General features: G+C 35.5%; 1 pseudogene; it reads left to right on the top strand.

The window, feature by feature from the left end:
* The first annotated feature begins 18,432 nt into the window (after positions 1-18,432).
* On the top strand, positions 18,433-18,548 carry LOC118609287 (annotated as a pseudogene).
* Positions 18,549-19,725: the final 1,177 nt, after the last annotated feature.

Raw genomic sequence — 19,725 nt, forward strand, 5'->3', positions numbered from 1 at the left:
TTTTAGTTTGCAGCAATGGTCACCAAAGCCTTTCCAATTTGATCTACACATTTTACACTAGATTATAAATAATGAAAGTTGCTATTAATGTTTAATCATTTCTCTGTTGCAAGGTTATAAACAGAAATAGCATAATGGAGTAGATATAGCAAAGACTTTGGAGCAGTACAGACTGAAATCAAATTCAGACTGTTACTTTCTACCTTTGTGATCTAAGAGGTTAATTTCTCTGAATTTCAATTATAAGACCAAAAGAAACTGCGTGGTTCTCATCAAGTAGATTTGGGTTAGCTCACAGACCCGCTACTGACCAGGGGGGTTTTAGACTAGTTTCTCAGGCTCCTGGATGACCTTTTTTGGGGATAATACCAAATTCTCCCACGCAGGGTGACTGTGAGGTTAAGTGAGTGAATGCAGAAAAAGCACCTAGCTTGGTGACGGACACATTATTTGCACTCAGTACAAGTTAACTGTAATTAATGTAAATGCTTTTATATATGTTAACATAATATAAATTATTATACTATCAATATCAATTCTTTGGTACATAGTATGTTAAAAATACTTAACTTTTAAATATCTTTTTTTTTTTGGACTTAGCCTAGAACTAGACGTAACAATCACAATAGCGATAACTAGCTTTTGTGGGCAAATTTTATTACAGGTCCTAAACAGCTCTTCATAACAGGTGATCAAGAATTAGGTGTTGACGTACCACATGTAGCAAACCATGCTGGGTTCTGATGAAAAAATACATAAATTGCTATCTATGAGTTTTAATCTATAAGGAGTTGCTGTTCAGCAGACATGAAGTTTGAGTTATGCAGGATGAAAAAGTTCTAGAGATCTGCTACACGGCACGCTTGCCGTTAACAATGCTGTACGCAACACGCGAGATGTAAGAGGGTAGCTCTCATGACATATGTTCTTTTACCACAATTAAAAAATGTGTGTCAGTAACATTTGCTCATCGCATCTCACAAATGATGCATTTCTATGTAAGGATGGGTTCAACAACAAATTAAAACAGGCCTTCTTAATTATTAAGCTGTATGAATTACTCCTAATCTTATGACCAAAAAAGTATTTTCCCTTTCCTTAACATCTAATGATATAGAATCTATGAAGTTGTTCATTACAATCTGAAATGCAAATTAATTAAAAATTTAATATTCTGACAAAAAAGGAATGCCAACTCTCTAAATTTACCTTGTTGCAGTTTTGGATTTAGAAATATATACACGTTTTATCTATTGCAAAACAAAATTAAATGGGAATGTACAACAAAGCAACTTCTAAAATTGAAACTAGAACTCTAATATAAATAAAGTGACATAACCACCCAGAGGAAAAAAATTATTTAAAGTGGTTTTAAATAACAATAATTTTACAATTTATCCATAGTGAAATATAATCTAATAGAACTGTCAAGTAATCCTAAAAAGCATTCAATGGCCTACTATTTCTGCTAATATTATATTGAGGTCATATGTGTATGTATATACATTTACTACAAAAGTCAAGTAAAAATTATGTTAATAGGGTGTATAGTCACAGTGCAAAAAAAAGAAAAACAAATATAGAAGCAAATACTATACATAAAATTATGTCGTGTTAAACCTAAGTTTAAAAATATTAATGTAGACATATTTTTATTTTTTACTCTTTTTTTTTTAAAGATACATACATCCTGGCTCTCTCTATTAAAAAAAAAAAATCTAGCCACCATATGACAACCCAATAGCAATAAGAACATCTGTATAACGTACTACACTGAAAAGAACAAGCAATCCTTGGGGAATGACTGATTTCGAGTCTCAAGCAGGAAATATCCAAGATGAGTCTGAGACTTCCTGTATAAAATGCAAGGAAGCTCTTACAAACTAGCGGGTTATTTCCAAAGGACCAAGGAGCAAGCAGGAGTGTCTCTTATTGATCATAAGTGAGAAATTTAAGCATATAGTAGCAATAATAATAGTAGTAGCAATAATAATAGTAGTAGTAATAAGAACATTCATAAAACTAAAAAGTACAACTAATTGAAAGACATTGAATATATTGAAACCCATGGTGTTACTCAGGAAATGGAAAGAAGGAAGGAAGAAAGGAAGGAAGGAAGGAAGGAAGGAAGGAAGGAAGGAAGGAAGGAAGGAAGGAAGGAAGGAAGGAAGGAAGGAAGGAAAAGAAGGAGGGAAGGAGGGAGGGAGAGAAGGAGGGAGATTGGGAGGAAAGAATTGGAGAGGGAGGGAAGGATTGGGAAGGGAGGGAGAGAAGTAGTAAGGGAGGAAGAGAGGAAGAAAAATAAAACTCTTCCCCCTCTGGGGCATGGACATTCCAGCAGGGTTTTCTGTTCTTAAGGACTAACTAGCTGCCCAGAGAATCCAGATGCTATCCCAGGTCAGAGTCAAGTCCAGGCTCGCCATGTTCCTCTCATGCTCCTTGTTTTCCAGCCTTTTTCTATGATCCCAGAAATCATACCATGGCCAGTCTCCAGCCCTTGCTTCATCCTGATTTCAATATTTCACTATTCTGAGTTGTCATAAGAGCATCGCATCACTCGGTACTGGAGTTCTGGTCCTTGTGCATATGTAAGTGCTCAATCATAGATTGTGGTAATCAAAAAAGGATTGACATTGTTATCATCAAGAAAAATTTACTGAAGACCTAGAAGGGGAGAACAATTTGTATTTATAAAAGGGTCAGGTTTTGTTGCTTTAGGAGGATGAAGAATGAAAAACATAATGCAAAGACCTCTGTGAATCTAATATATCTCAGAGATAATTAAGAAATTTACTCTAATTATTAATTATAAGAATTATGTTAATAACTAATATTAATTAAGTTCAGTTTATTCTAGGCACTAGGATGAAGCCTTTACATTTATTATGTAATTTACTCCCTACAATAAGGTGGTCAGTATTAATGGTCATATTTTATAATGCCTAATTACAAAGTGAACGAGTCAACATTTGACCCTAGATTTTACCCCAGAGCCCACATTCTACTAAAAAAATAAAGAGAATAAAAAGTTACCCCAAATATGGGACCTCTGTTGAGCACAGAAACATTTTTTTAAAGAAGAATCTTTATATTTTTCATTTATTTAACTATGATTTTGTTCATTATGCACTATATGGTAGATCTTGTGCCAGCATTAGGAGGATGGTAATAAACATGACCAGGCACCAACTTTTGGAGAGCTCAAAATCTAGTCGATGAGACGAACACACAAAGAGACAATTAAAATGCAATCTTACAAGTGTAAAACTGGTTGCTTTTCTGTCTTTCAAAGTTTGCCTGCGGGTCAGACTTCAGAATAGGCCTAAAACTAAAGTGTTTATGAAAGATGTACTGACAAATAAATTAAACGTCAGCCTAAATTAAAGCTGGAGAAGATAGTGTAGAGGAGAGGATACCGTGTAAGGAAAAGAACAGGACTTTAGTAGTGACTGGAATAAGCAAGAGGATGGAGGACCTTCAGAGATCAGGGCTCATAGCACTGGGGGCGGGAAAAGGTGCTGTGTCTCTGAAGATGGCTGGGAAATGAAGGGTCATGGTTTCTCCAGGCCATCCCATCACTCTTGCTTTTTTTTTTTTTTTTTTTTTTTTAAGGCAGAGTAAATATGCAGTCAGACATTTTAGAAGCAGGTCGTCAGTTTACAATGTCCCTTTGACCAATGTCCAAGCTAGAGTATAGACATTGCCATAAACTATTAAAAGACATTGCCTTGAAATGATTAACTTTTTCCCACTTGGGGGTTAAATATCCCTGTACTCAGTCTCCATATTTGTCTTGGAATTTTAAGGGAATACAAACACTGCATGGATTTGTAAGTAGGTAGCCCCTGTAGAATGCCACCTGAGGCCCTCGGCACGCACAGTGACGGCTTGTGTTGCCAGCCCTGGATGCAGCAGGTAGAGGAACTAACAGTAACTGCTGTTTCCAGCCCTTTGGAAGTTTCCAAGCTGTCTTTGGCATCCGCTCCATACATGCTCCACTGGCAGCTAGAGAGTGAGGGATTCTGAAGATACTATTAACATTTTTTGTCAGTTAGGAGATGTGGGATCAAATAACTGTCCTAAACTATTCAAGATGGCTCGCCTCAGAGAGTTGGAACAAAGCAGTTAAAGGGTATAATGTATGGTGCTAAGTGAAAAAATCTAAATTATGAAAGATTCTTAGGGCTTTGTCTATGTGGCTTGAAAAAATCCACTAACTTGAACACCCTTTATTCAATGCAGGCTCCTGACAAAATAAACCAGTCTATTTGCTCCATATATACACTGAGACACCCTACTCCAGTGTCTACGATGATGCTCTTTACCACAGGGGAATCTTGTTCCTCTCTTCTCAACCTTTCTAAGTATTATTTGTTTCATCCTCACCTAGATTAATTCCTGATATTTTGCCATTTAACAGCTGAGTGACCTTGGGCAGTTCCCAACTCTTTATACCCCCACTTCTGCATCTGTAAAATGAAGATGAAGACAGTACCTAACACTTAGGATCCTTGTAACACTTAACAGAAATAATGTCCGTGAAATGCTTAGCACATAATAAATGCTTAATAATTGATACCTATTAATTTACTCTAAATGTAATGATATTAATAGCCTGCTCTACTGCCATCACTGTTAGAGAATCCCTTCTGATTCTCTCTGCAGAAATTATCCTCTGCCTGCTCTGAATGCCCATTGCCATGTAGCTGCACCTTTTTCATGGAGTGTATTATTTCTTACCTTACGTGTTGTTTAATATACACATGTTCTGTCTCCACTGCAAATCTGGAGGTTAGTGTATGTATTTGATTCACCTGCATGTCCGTATTTTCCAGAATGGTAATATACTTATGGGAACTATTTTTTAAAATATATATTGTATAGATATTTTGTCTCCTTCACATTTTGAAAGTGATAGGCAAAGAACACATCCAGGTAAGTTAGAAGGTCTCAGTAGGGCCACCAGCTACTCTTGCTTAGATGGTCCTCAAGTTCTCCTGACTGGCCTCCTTGACTCCAGCCACAGTTTCTAGACAGGGTGATTGCCCTCTTGCTTTACTTCCTTTAATGACATTCTATGGTCTGTCCAACCTTTATCATTGCCATAAAGGAAACCTTATCATCTTGCCCTTACTCCTTCTTTTCCAGCCTTACCTCTCACCACTCTTTTCACTTCTTATAATAAGTGGTACCCACCCTGGGTGACTTGAAATATGACATTTTCTATACTCTGTTTCTCCCTGTTCTGTGCACTTTTCTTTTTGTCTGGAATAAGCACCTTACCACTTTCCATGGTCATCTGGCTTATGTGACTCATTCTTGAGAATTCGGTTTAAATGTCCCCATGTCACTTTGCTGAGAAAGCCTTCACAATCCCTCTCCATTTCCCTGTCCTATATGCTACCTTGTCACCCTGTGTGCACCTCTATCGTAACAGTATTAAAATTTATCATTGTACATTCAGGTTCCACTTCTCAGATTCTGAAATCTGTGAGTATAAAAGCTCCCAAACATCATATTCATCCCAGGCAATCTCTTCTGAGAGGTCCCAACCTTCATGGACCAAGAATCTACCTTGTCACCTTCCACCCTCATATCCAACCCCTCCCTACCTCACTTTTAGTTAGCAACGAACTGTATGAAGTTTCCCTATAGATACCGACCTATTTAACGTTTTCATGCATTTTTGTATGCAGTTCATTCACCTTTTCTAGAAAACTCATTCCAACTTGACTCTCTTAATCGATACTTAACTTTTTACTGAAATGTATTTCAAGAATTGTTTCTCCTAGGAAACGTTTATGAACACTCGATTTGTGTTAAGAACCCTTCCATGTTCTCTGACACATGTAACATGTATGACTTCAGCTTCCTCATGAGTAGATTCATTTTTTTCCCAACAAAAATCTATTGACTCACCGGTGCTCATTTGGTAGTCTTCTAGACCATTGTGCCTGGATACTACCACATAGTGACATTAGAGCAGGTAATTCTTTGTTCGAAGGCTGTCTTGTGTACTGTTGTGACAAATACACGTGTATATACATACATACGTATAAACAAAATAAAAGTAAATAAAAATTCCTAAACATTAAGCCTTCCAAACATATCACCTATTGCACAAAATCATCTTTGGTTGACTACTACAGTTCTAGACCTCTATTTTCTTAAAGTGATGGATGGGTATTTAATCCATTGAAAACTACTTTATCTCTGTGTGTGTGATGTTATTAGTGATAAAAAGTAGGTGACTGGAACCTAGGAAAAAAAATCCTATTTCCTATTAATGTTCTACTCTCTTATTTCAAACAAGTTTTCTATATATATATAAAAAAATAAAAACATTCTTATCTGCTGACATATATTCAAGGCAAGAACCAAAGAGTATTATAACATAGTCTTTATAAATAATAGGCAGTAAGCACCAAGGTAGTGGAAAATCACTCTAAAATTTTGCCAAGGAGTTGAGGATGTGGACAAGTTTCTATTTATTTAATTCTATTTTTTTCATTTAATTCTATTTTGTATTCACACCATAATAGTCTCAATGACATCAATATTTATAACTTACTTTTTAAAAATCTTTAATTATGATATAAATTAAACCTATTTCCTTCAAGATAATTATCAAATTTTTAATTTAATGTAATTTTAATGTAAGAATTTTATGCAATTCAACACACAAAATGAAATATCTTCCATGTGCCTTTTTTTAAAAAAAAATTATTTTATTATTAGTTTCAAGTATACAGTACATCGGTTAGATATTTATCTATTTTATAAAACGATCCCCGAATTACTCTTTCTCTCCTCTGGCTCTCTGTCTAGCCATTACATTAATGCTGACTGCATTCCCTATGTTGTGCTCCCCATCTCTGTGACCATCTTTAACCCTTCACCCATTTCTCCCAGCTCCCCAAGTCCCCTCTCCTCTGGCCATCACCAGATTGTCCTCTATATTTGTGAGACTGTTTTTGATTAGTTTGTTCTTTTTGTTCCTTAGATTCTGCATATAAGTGAAACAATATAGCATTTACCTTTGTCTGATTCAGCATAATAAACTCTAGGTCTATCCATGTCATTGCAAATGGTAGGATTTAATTTTTTTAATGGCTGAGTAATATTACATTGTATATATGAACCATAACTTCTTTATCCAATCGTCTGTTGATGGGTATTTAGGTTCTTTCCATATCTTGGCTATTGTGATTTGTGCTGCCATAAAGATAGAGGTACATAGGTCTTTATGGACTAATGTTTTGGTTTTCTTTATATAAATGCCCAGAAATGTAATTGTTGGGTCAAAAGGTATATGTATTTTTAACTTTCTGAGAAATCTCCAGACTGTTTTCCATAGTGGCTACACCAACTTACTATCCCATTACGAGTATTGGAGGGTTCTCTTTTCTCCACGTCCTCACCAAAACTCGTTCTTTGATTTATTGATGATAGCCATTCTGAGTCTTTAATAAAGTTCTAAAACCTTGCTCAAGATACTTACATTTTTGTGTTTGTAAGAAAGACTAGATTTGAGGGGGGGGGGCGGGGTAGTGGGGAAAGCCCACGGTTACAAAGGCTTCCCAGGGGAAGTAAAGTAGATAGCTGGTTGAAGAACGAGTAGAAATCTTTCAGGTAGACAAGGCAATGAGAATGTGCCAGGGGATGGCACCAGAATGCAAATCAATGCATATCTTCCTTCCTAAAAAAAAATATCTTGCTGCAAGAAACTCAGCAATGAAGAGGATTTAAATTCTGGAATGAGCTTTTTACTGCTTTCTTTAAGGACTGGTTAGAAATATTTTGTAGACCAGAAAAGATCCACTGACCATGCTTTGAGTAACTAACTCTGTTGTAAGCAGAAAGAGCAACATAAATGAACCGGAGTCACAGTATTATTTTAGTAAGCATATTCTATCAGAACGTTTGAGAACCTAAACTAGGGAATGCCACTGAGTATAATGAAGTTAGAAAAGGAATTTGGGGGGCGGGGAGAGCAAAAAAACAAAATACCTTTCTTCCCTACAGTGAATTGGATCTGTATTCTGGTGTTTTCTAATAATACTTGAGTGAAGGGTATATAGATTTCTATAAATCTAAAACTATCCTATAATAAACTGTTTATTTAAAAAAAAACAAAAACAAAAAACAAGTCATAGAAATTAAAAATAGCCTGAACAATGGGAGGTCAGCAGAAGGAAACTGAGTTTCAGGCAGGGCACTGAACCTCTGCAAGGAGATTGAGTTCCCTGTGTTTTTGCAATTATAGATCCCTATTCTTGGCCCCTCCATTATCCCTTTCTTAACCACGTGTGCCCTTGCTCTCACTTCCTCCTATTACTAATTAGGCTGTTTTATGTGAATTTCAGCATGCAATATTTCATATTTAATAACCCTGCATCAGAAGAAATGGGAAGTAAAGAGGCTGGAATTTATTGCCAGGTGTTCTGGAAAGCATCTGGGGCATTTACAGCAAATCCACAAAATTTCTCAATACCCTGAGGAATCGACAACCCACAATTTCAAGAATCCAATAAGTTTCAGCTGAGAATCCTATAAATACCACAGGACAAGGGCCATGCCCTGATCAAGCTCATTCACTGGAGATTCAGATGACAGGAAGTTGACATTCAGGAGGAGCCATAATTGGCCTTTGCATTTAGCACCTTGTTAACATAAATTGAGGAAGTTCACACCTCTAATCTGTTGTTACTAATGCCAGCCTGTAGAATCTGAACTCAGTAAGATCAGGTTGGCTCCCTAGAAAAGCTTATTTTTCTCAACAGGAGGAAAGGAATTAAAATATTTCAACTGAGAGACGTGGAATCTAACACAGGAGTTATCTTAAATCAGCCAGCAATTTCCAAAGCTAAAGGTTAGAATCACGAAGTCACTAAGGTTGTTACTAAGAGTTTCTAATTTCTTTTTAAAGCATTGCTTTACATTGCCTCTCTTTTTGTGCTTTATACTAAAGCCAAACTGATTGACATGATGTATCCGAATATAGCCCCTACTCTCTCTCTTCTCTCCTTTGCTCAGGATATACCCATCACCTTAACTACATTTCCTGTTGTCATCAGAAGTTCAAATCCTATTATTACTCCTTAAAAATCCTATTCAAATTCATCTTCTTTAAAAAAAAAAAAAAAATCCCTGGGATTTAAACTCCTATTTTTCCTTGAAGCCTTTTTTACTCCTTCAAATAGCACTGTTTATTTCCATCTGTGATGATTATTGTTAATATAATACAATTTGACACCTAAGAGTTGTCATGTCTTTTTCCTTGGTAAAACAGCATGCTTCTTATAGACATCTCTCTTAAATTTCTCTGTTCTAACAGTGCCTAAAGTAGTGCTAGTGTTAGTGATGGTATTCCCAAAAAGAAAGTCAGTTTTTGTAAACCTTCCTGTTGGGGGCATTAGAGTAGTAATTATAAATGATGTTTATTTAAACCAGAAATAGCTTCTCTTTAAAAATACCAGAGTTTGGGCCTTTATAAAGGCAATAGAAATGTTATCGGAAAAGAAATGAACAAGAATTTAAGGATTAAGATAGCAGAATAAAGCTGATTAACAGAATTCTTCTCCGCCATTCCGGAATCTAATAAAATGAATAAAAAATGTAGATAGTAAAAATAAAGAAAGATTTACCATCAGCAACCATACATGGAAAATAGAACATTCTAATGCTTCAGAAATTAGAAGTCATGGACCGAAATAGAAATTTTTATAGTAGCTTAGTGTCTTTGTACCTCAGGAGAGCTATTAATCTTAGACGCCTTACTAATAAAGTAATAGACCCTGAATGTTTTCGACATTACTCCAACATTTTGAAAAAAGCAGACTGAGTGGATATCCTTGAATTCCCTCTGTTCTTACTGACAGTGGATGTGGCTACTGGCGGAAAGGTGGATATGGCTCTGGAAAACCTGGGAACAGAAGGAAACGGACGGCTGCAGGGCTGCTCTGAGTTGGGGGAATGATACAAGGCACAGTGGTTAACAGTGCTATGAGAATAGATGATACTTTACAACTAGGAGGAATGAAACTCGATGAAGGATATTTAACCAAACATTAAAAAAAAAAAGAGCCAACAGTGCATAAATACTGCACACCCACTATTTCAGACGACCCCTCTTCCCCAGTCCACAAAGCTACAGAAGAATGGGCAGAATACCGAACACCTAACCCTCAAATGACTGTTTGGCAATTAAAACGAACTAGTCCTGGATAGGTAAGGAAAATATCTAGTGCTCAAGAAGTCACCGAGCTGCCTGGGAGTGAGCAAAAAAAAAAAAAAAAAAAAAAGTCATTCATACAAATTTAGCTAAGATAAAACAAGGAGGAAGAGCAACAACATGGTATTTCAAGGACAAACAAATCTAAAAGGAAAAATAAAAGAATAGAAGATGATTCTTCAAAAGTATTATCTTTTAAAACAAATATAAATTGTTATGTGAATTTAATCAACCACAGTCTGAAAAACATACAGATAAACTAACAACAAAAGATGAAAAGATATACTGAAAACCTGATGAAGAAAACATTATTACTGAATTGACTTATAAATAGGAATCAGCAGAGAACCAACAGAGCTACCCGAAAATCAACAGAAAACAAAACAAAACAAAATAAAACAAAGAACGTTGGGATAATCAGAAACAATGCGGGCGAGCAACAAAAAAGAGAAAAAAAGTATGTATTTCCAAACCTTCACAGAACAACCACCCCCTGAAATAAATAGAACTAAATCGGCAGATACTTCAGACCAGACAAGATTTCAGCAAAATGTCATAGGGAACAATTAGCACCAATATGCATCAGGTTTAAGTTATTGAATTTCAAGTACAAAGAAAGTTTTCTTTAGGCATTTGAGCAGAAAAAAAACAAATTACTCACATGGTAGATGAAACCAAGCTGGCTTCAGACTTCTCTTCACAGGAACATACAAAGCTGGAAGACAATGAGTCTCTCTCCAAAGACCTGAGGGAAAGAAACTGTAAAGTAAGAATATTAAACAAACATTAACCAAGTAAATCAATAGAAAACATTTTATTTCCTTTTATTTCTAATTTAGGTTGTTAGCACTTATAAAAAGAAAACCTTGAGTGATTACAGTAGCTGGCACATCGCATTATATACACAAATATTTACAGAAATTTTGAAAGAAAATGTCAGATATTTATGTTTCTATTAATCATTTAGGAAAGATACATAGTAGACTAACATGTGAGCTAACAAAATGCACTCCTAATGTCATGGTACTTTCATAAAGGGGACATTAGTGTATTTGGATGGCCTAACAGATCTTGGGAGTAATGGCTTTTGCGTGCAAAGATGAAAGATGAGTAAAACCTGAAGATGCAGGGATGGAGAGAAGGCAGCTTAAGCTGTGGGACCAGCATGAGCAAAGGCATGAAGGTGGAAGATGTCTGACCAATTCTAGATAGTTTACCTCACGTTAGGAAGGTGTCAGTGGCAAGGGTGGGGGAAGGTAGTAACAAGAGAAGGTGACACAAATTTGTGAAGAGCCTTATGCATTTCTTCCATCTTATTTACTGAGCAGCATGAAACCACAGAAGCTTTTAGAAATAGCACATTTTAGAGTACCTAGTTTATAACCTACTATAAAGGATTAACATTACTATAGTTTCTGTACTAATTTAAATACCTAAATACAGATCCTGCCATTGTCCCAAGATTTATTTTTCCTTTCTTATAAGAGAAAAAAATTCGAGACTTTCAAAGGATGTCCTGAAATCACTGTTTAGCATTAGTAGATGTTGATTAAATACCTACCACGTGTGAGATCCTGGTCTTGGAGCAGGATCAGTAAATACCCTGCACTATTTCTGTATTATAATTCTATATTACAATCCTGACATTTAGCAGAAAAACCTTAAGTTCTGTAAGTAAAAATACTACCCGGATTAGTAAGGGAAGAAAATCAAGACATTGGTTTAAATAGATTGTCAAAATGGTTAGAAATCATAAGGCTAATTCTCAGAAATCAAGAAAATTCAATTATGCTAAGCATCATATTTCTTTCTAAAGTGTTCTGATTTTTTGAATTGTACCCTAGTGAGTAAAACACTGTGAAATAGTGGCTCCTTTTCCTCCACGGTTGAGAATTTCAACCACGTCAGTCATTTTCCAGTTGTGACCCATGTAGAAATAGACAAGTCATTTTCTTCATGACCTGAGAGTAGCATAGTATGTTGAGAAGAACACTGATTAAATCTCAGAATGTATTTATTATCTGTGTAACCCTGCCTGTGAGAAGGAGCCTCTGGATGGTGAGTTTCATTTGTAAACAGGAAGAATATTAAGTAGTACCCACGGCCGTGGTAAATATTGGGTTAATATATGGAAAGGGTTTACGATTGCATATTGTAAATGCAGAATACATATCAATCAGTTATATTTTCCTTCCTTTATCACTGGTCTCAAAATAAAGAAACCTGATTTTTTTTTTTTTTATGACTCAAATTCATAATGTGATCTTGTACAGGCACTTAACCCTTTTTCACATTTAGAAAAAAAAAAGTGCAGCTTTCTGCTAATGTTCATTTAACATCATGCATAGGAATGCTATGTTTTCTAGGATTTGACATTTTCAGCATGGAACTACGAAAAATAGAATGCTATAAATGGAATGATGTCCTTTGTTTCCAAAGACTATCGATATACTAGAGTGATGCAAAAATAATAATAAAAGTGAGACATATCATAGCAAACTTTTGGGGCTGAGGTTAGGACTATAACCAACGAGTTATCTTGGGGTAAACGCTACAGCCACAAGCACCACCGGTGAGAATTCTCAGGGCAAACAGGACAAGGGATAAGCAGTTATGACCATTATCTATAACACATCTCTTTTGTTTCTTCCAGCACTGAAACTTGTGAAGCAAATATCATGTAAAGGTGGGAAACAGAGGAATAAAGTCATTTAACGTTATTGCTCAAATGGCTATGACTCGGTCTGCTGGATGCCTGGGACAAAAACCATGACTTCCTCCTAGAAGAGTGATAGAAGCTCAAACACTGTGAAGAGCATTGTGACTGAATACAGACAACCTTTACTCTTATTTTGTCCATTTTACCATGGGTGATGTTCTTCATATATGGCAAACTCATACCTCCAAAGGAAACACGGATTTATTTCTGTTGATCTGATCACTAGCTAAAGCTTATGTATCTCTACTGCTGCCATTTAGGTTCTTTGGGAAAGAATTATTTTGGAAAAGAGCTCATCCAGAAGCAAATTAGGAAATGGCAGGACCCCCATTTTCCATTTCCATCTCTTTCCCATTATTTTCTTTAAAGAGCCTGGAAATTGATGACCCACTTGAAATGGCAGGTGGTAGGAAGTGACTTTAACTGCCATTTTGAATTTTCTTAGCTCCTTTTTTTTTTTTAGTATAACTGATGATACATTAAAAAAAAGAGAGAGAGAGAACTTATTATATATATGTTTAAAAAGTTATCAATTTGTGGATATTTGTGGCTATCAATATGTGAATATTGATTTCAAATTTCAGCCAGGCTCTGTTTTGTAGGCCAGTTAAGAAATCATCATGCTTGAATAATAACAAATAACAAATAGCGTAGAAGACTAAGTTGTATGTTGTCTATTTAACTAGTATTCTGGCATTCCTACCAAATCTGGTTCTCATGAAAGATAATTTATTTCTTCACTGGGTGGCACTGGAATCTATTTATGAAACTGCAATTTGGATTTATAGTCCACTAACTGTCACATTGATTTAAATGCTTGGGTCTTATATAGAGGCTGCTCAAAATAAAGATTCGGTATGAAAATATTTTAGATAAGAATGCCACCGTATTAGGCCTACTATCAATTGTCTTGCTCCATTTTCTCTAAAATTAACCCTTGGCCTAAGGAATGCAGGGGAACATTATTACATCAGGCTATTTAGATCCATGGATTCAATAGGGTGACAGCGACTTATTTCAAAAGTAAAATATCATCTGCAAAGACCAACTCTATTCCCTTGCCAAACAAATTCCATTAACTAACTTAAATTGGACTTAATAACAATCACATAAACCAATTAGTTTTAATTTTTAACTCCATTAGGAGTATTATTCATCACTGCATTGCCAGATAGAACTGTGCTTCCTCAGACTTTCAATGGATTATATAAATATAACCTGGGGTGCTAATTATACAGTGATGATGCAGACACTTTAAGATTAATTCCCTTAATATAGATAAAATTTTTAGAAGATAGATTTTTTCAGAAAGTATCCTTAGTGCAAACTGCATTTTCTCATTTTAAATTTTAAAATGAGTGTGTCTCTAACATATACAGAATAGTCAGTCACCCCTTCTGCACAGGTTCGATGACCTGAGGTCAACCATGACCTAAAAATACCAAATGGAGAATTCCAAAAGTAAACAATTCATGAGTTTTAAACTGTGCATCATTCTGGGTAGTATAATAAAATTTCACGCCATCCTGCTCCATCCTGCCAGGTATGTGAATCATCCCTTTGTCCAGAATCTCCAAGTTATAGATGCTCCATACCCACTAGTCATTTAGTAGCCATCCTGGTTATCAGATCTACTGTTGTGGTATTGCTGTGCTTTTGTCCAAGTAACCCTTATTTTACTCCATAATAGCCCCAACGCACAAAAGTGATCATTGCTGTCAATTTGGCTATGCCAAAGAGAAGCTGTAAAGTGCTTCTGTTAAGTGAAAAAGTAAAAGTTCTCATCTTAATAAGAAATGGAAAAAATTTGCATGCCGAGTTTGATGAAATCTACAATGAGAACGAATCTTCTCTCCATGACGTTACAAAGGAAAATAAATTTACTAATTCTACTCTCACAACTTAAATGCAAAAGTTATGGTCACAGTAAGCAAAGTACTTAGTTAAGATGGAAAAGTCATGAAATTTGTGGATGGAAGACATAAATAGAAAAATTGTTCCAACGGATGGCAACGCGTTGCATCAGAAAACATCGAACCTACAGAAAGAATTCACCAGGCAGCCCCCAAAACAAGAGACCACATTCATATACTTTATTACTGTATATTGTTATAGTTCTATTTTATTCTTAGTTATTATTATTAATCTCTTACTGTGCCTAATTTATAAATTAAACTTTATCAGTGGTATGTATGTATAGAAAAAACCAGTACAGTTGATCCTTGAACAATGAGGAGGTTAGGGGCACCTACTTCCTGTGCAGTAGAAAAGCTACATATTACTGCAATTGGTCCTCCATGTATGCATATTCTCAACTGTGGAGTTCACCACGGAACAATGTGGGTTTGACCTGCATGGGTTGATGGAATTGTGTGGGTCATTTGAACTCTGTGGGTCGACTGCACTGTGCTCAATTGAAAAATATACATGTAAGTGGATCTGTACAGTTCAAACCCATGTTCAAGAGTCAACTGTACATACTGGGTTTGGTACTATGTGTTATTCAGGGCATCCACTGAGGACCTTGGAACATATTCCCCATGGATAAGAGTGGACTATTGTAACTGGATTTAGAGTAATCTGTGGGCTTTGTTGATAATCATCCCTTTCCATACAAACCCAAGTAACTTTTACTTTTGAATTCTCCGGAAAATCCATGGCTTACCAAGTACTTGAATCTTGTGTAGTTTTGTAATCCTTTATGGTTCAAAGAGGAAAATTTGGTGACTCCATGGCTTGTGCCTTGATCCTGGATCTTTACCAGTGTTGGTATCCCAGAGTTGGTGCTAAACCCTGTGTGTGTGTGTGTGTGTGTGTGTGTGTGTGTGTGAGATCCGATGTTCGTAGTACCATCTCAAATCCATACCTCTTTCAGAACCTCTAGACTTGTGTATATAACAGCTGACTAGTATCTCCAATTGGAAATGGTTAAATAAAACTCTTGACTCTACCCAAGGGCACAGGCAGTAGATTCAGATGACCTGAGTTAGTAGCCCAAACCAGTAAAACACTCAATACATGCTAATCACTATTATCTGTTTTTATCCTAAGGAGTCATGAAATCTAATGTAAATGTCCAGTTTTTCTTCACTAAGAACCTGAGGAAAATCTACAGCCCGATACAACTAAGAACAGCTCTCTACTGCTCCCTAAATGTCTCTTGTTATTTTGTAGATATTCTTCAGGTTCCTTGCAAGTGGCTTCCTGTTTTGGCTTTCATGTCATTCAGTGTGGATGCTACTCGCTTGTATAAGACCCTTATTACTATTCTCAGATTTTTTATTCACTGACTGCAATTACCTAAAGTCCAGACTAAGCACTGAATACCAGGACATTCCCAAGAACCAAATATCATTATATTCCCAAGAAGAATACTCCCAAAATACTCTGGAACCATGGTCAGCAAAATATGGCCTGTCATTGGTTAATTTTATAAATAAAATTTTACTGGGACACAGTCATTAATTTACACTGTATCTGTGGTTATTTTCATGCTACAACAGCAGAGTTGAGTAGTTGCAAAAGAGACCATATAACCAAGAAAATCTCATATATTGCTATTTTACCCTTCCTAAAAATTGTTTGCTGACCACTGCTCTAGAAACTTTTTGTACTCACTAGAACTTGCGTCATAGCAATTAGTATTATGTTGTCTCCCTAAAATATTAAGTTTCAATGAAATGAGTTACATATATTTGGATGTTTATAAGTTTTGTAATTTGATTTTAAAATTACTTGGTTCTACAGTTGCATGAGAACTATACACATGGAGAGTTTATGTGTTTTCGTTTGCAAATTAAAGTATTATATTATAAATCATTTAAGGACATAGTAAAGGTCTAGAAACATTTGCTATTATTTAACAGAATACTATACTCTGAAATTTGAGAAACCCTAGATTTGATAATCATCTAAACATTCTGGCTATCATGGTACTGAGCTGGCACTGGGCTTTATGAGTCTTCTCTGGGCTTCATCTCTACTCTGGCTTATTAGAGGCCACTCCAAAAATTTATGATGAATGATAGGCTTATATTTTCTCCTAATTCATCACAAACTGATGATTAAAACAACAACAACGGCAACAATAATTCTATCAACAATTACTCTGAATATAAATGGATTTGGTGCTCCAATTAAAAGACAGGGTGGCTAAATGGATAAGAAAACAAAGCCCTTACATATGCTTCCTACAGGAGACCAACTTCAGATCGAAAGACACACACAGACTGAAAGTAAAAGGATGGAAAAAAATATTTCATGAAAATCAAAACAAACAAAACAGGTAAGTAGCAATACATATACCAGACAAAACAGATTTTAAAACAAAGGCTATAACAAGAGACAAAGGAGGACCTAGTTATCCTACTTCTGGGTGTTTATTCAAAGAAACCCAAAATACTACTTTGAAGAGACATGAGAATCTATATCTTCACTGTTGCATTATTTATAATAATCAAGATATGGAGGCTACTTGGGTGTTCATCAATAGATGAAAGTATTAAGGGAGATGGTACATATACAAGGAAATATTACTCAGCCATAAAAAAAAAAATGATATCTTGCCATCTACAACAACATGGATGGACCTAGAGGGTATGGTGCTGAGTGAAGTCTAAAACAGAAGGACAAATACCATATCATTCCACTTACATGTGGAATCTAAAGAATAAAATAAACAAACAAAACAAAAGCAAACTCAGCTACAGAGAACATTTTGATGCTTGCCAGATGGGAAGGGGCTTAAGAGGGTGAGTGAAAAAAAGGAAGGGATTAAGAAGCACAAATTGGTACTTGTGAAATAGTTATGGGAATCTAAAGTACAATATAGGGAATATAGTCAATAATATTGTAATAACTATATACAGTGTTAGATGGGTACTAGATTTATTGTTGTGATAACTTTGTAAGTTATGTAAATGTCTAGTCACTATGTTGAACACCAGAAATCCATACAGTACCATATGTCACCTGTAATTGAAAAATTAAGAAAATATATTTTAAAAAAGAACTTCCATTACATGTAAAATCTAGATAAATTTCAAAAGCAACATGCTGAATAGAAGAAGACAGATTAATAGACTACATACTGCATGATTGAAATTATATGCAATTCTAGAAGAGGCAAAATGATAGTGAAAGAAAGCAGACCATTGGTTTTTGTGGGGCTGGAGTTTACAGGAGGGTATTGACTGCAAAAGGGTAGAGGGGATTTTTGCAGGGAGAGAATGAAGGTATTCTATATTTTGATTATGGTAGTGTTTGCAAACTATACATTTTTCAAAACCTACATAACTGGTTCACTTAAAATAGGAAAATTTTATTGTATGAGGATTGTATCTCAATAAAGCTAATTTTATTAAAGATTACCCAAAATAAAAAAATAAATTAGGATATAGTTCCTTAGTGTAGTGGTTAGCACATCTGCTTTACATGCAGAAGGTCCTAAGTTTGCGCCTCAGTGGGGCCATGGTTCATGGTCTACAGCCATGTCACCCTGAACAAACCCGATGCCTGATCTCAGAAGCTAAGCAGGGTCAGGCCTTGTTAGTACTTTGATGGGAGACCACCTAGGAAGACCAGGTGCTGTAGGCATAAATAATAATAAATAATAAAAATAAATAAATAAAATACATATTAAAAAATAATAAAAATAATTACTAGAAAAATGGCCACACACTTGGATGTCACAATAATGTCACACTGCTACAAAAGTTTTTTAAATATGTCACCTTGATTTCTGTACTCATCGAAGTCCAGCAAAAACAATGGGTGGGTAAACACCGGTTGAAGGACAGCAGCATTCCACTAAGGACTCCATATAGGGTATGAAAGTCACTGAAAAGAGGAAGGATTGTCCCTGAATTTAAGGATCATTTGGATTCCTAGAGTGACCTGAGAAATGAATAAATTATTCCCTGCTCCTTGAGGCAAATCTTCAGGTGTTAGCTTCACAGATTCTTCAGATTCACAGAATCTTCAGATTCATGTTTCACAGAATCTAGGTTTGGGGACTAAGGACCACACCTCTTCAGCAATGCTTTTCAAAATATACCCACTGATCATTACATTCATATATTCATTCATTCATTCATTCATTCATTTTACAAATAGTTTTCAAATGGGTAAGATATTCTAGGAACTATTCTAGTTACTGAGGATATGGCCTTGAGCAAGATAAAAATCTTTGTGCTTATATATTTACATGCTAGTAAAAGATGAGAAAAATACACAGACATAAAAATAAGCAAGAAAAAATTTAGAATAGTGATTAGCATTATGCAGAAATTAAAGTAATGTGATTTGATAGACAGTGACAGGATGCCAGCTTTTGTTTGGGTAGCCAAGGAAGCCCTATGATGTGAATAGTAAAGAAGGACCAGCCATGATTAGGGAAAAGTGTTCAAGGAAGGAAAAAACAAAAAAAGAGGAAGTGGAAAGTTCTCAATGTAGCAATGATCTTGGAGAGTTACAAGAACAGAAAGAAAGCCTTCATGGCTAAATAGTTGTAAGTGATAAGGAGAGTGGTAAAAAAAAAAAAAAAATTGTAGAGGTAATTGAGGGAAAAATAACACAGGGTTCTATATGCCAGTAAAAGGAAATTGGATAATAGTCAACATTTAATGGAAAGATGTTGGAAGATTTAAATGATCTGACATGTTTTTAAAATGTCACTACAGTATCTTTGAAGAGAAAAAATGGCATGTTAGCCAGAGTGAAAGCAGCTCATACCAATGACGCCTTGGTCTTGGGTGGTGATATTGACAATGGA

This window comes from Rousettus aegyptiacus, unplaced genomic scaffold (genome assembly GCF_014176215.1).
Source record: "Rousettus aegyptiacus isolate mRouAeg1 unplaced genomic scaffold, mRouAeg1.p scaffold_m13_p_10, whole genome shotgun sequence".
NCBI lineage: Eukaryota > Metazoa > Chordata > Mammalia > Chiroptera > Pteropodidae > Rousettus > Rousettus aegyptiacus.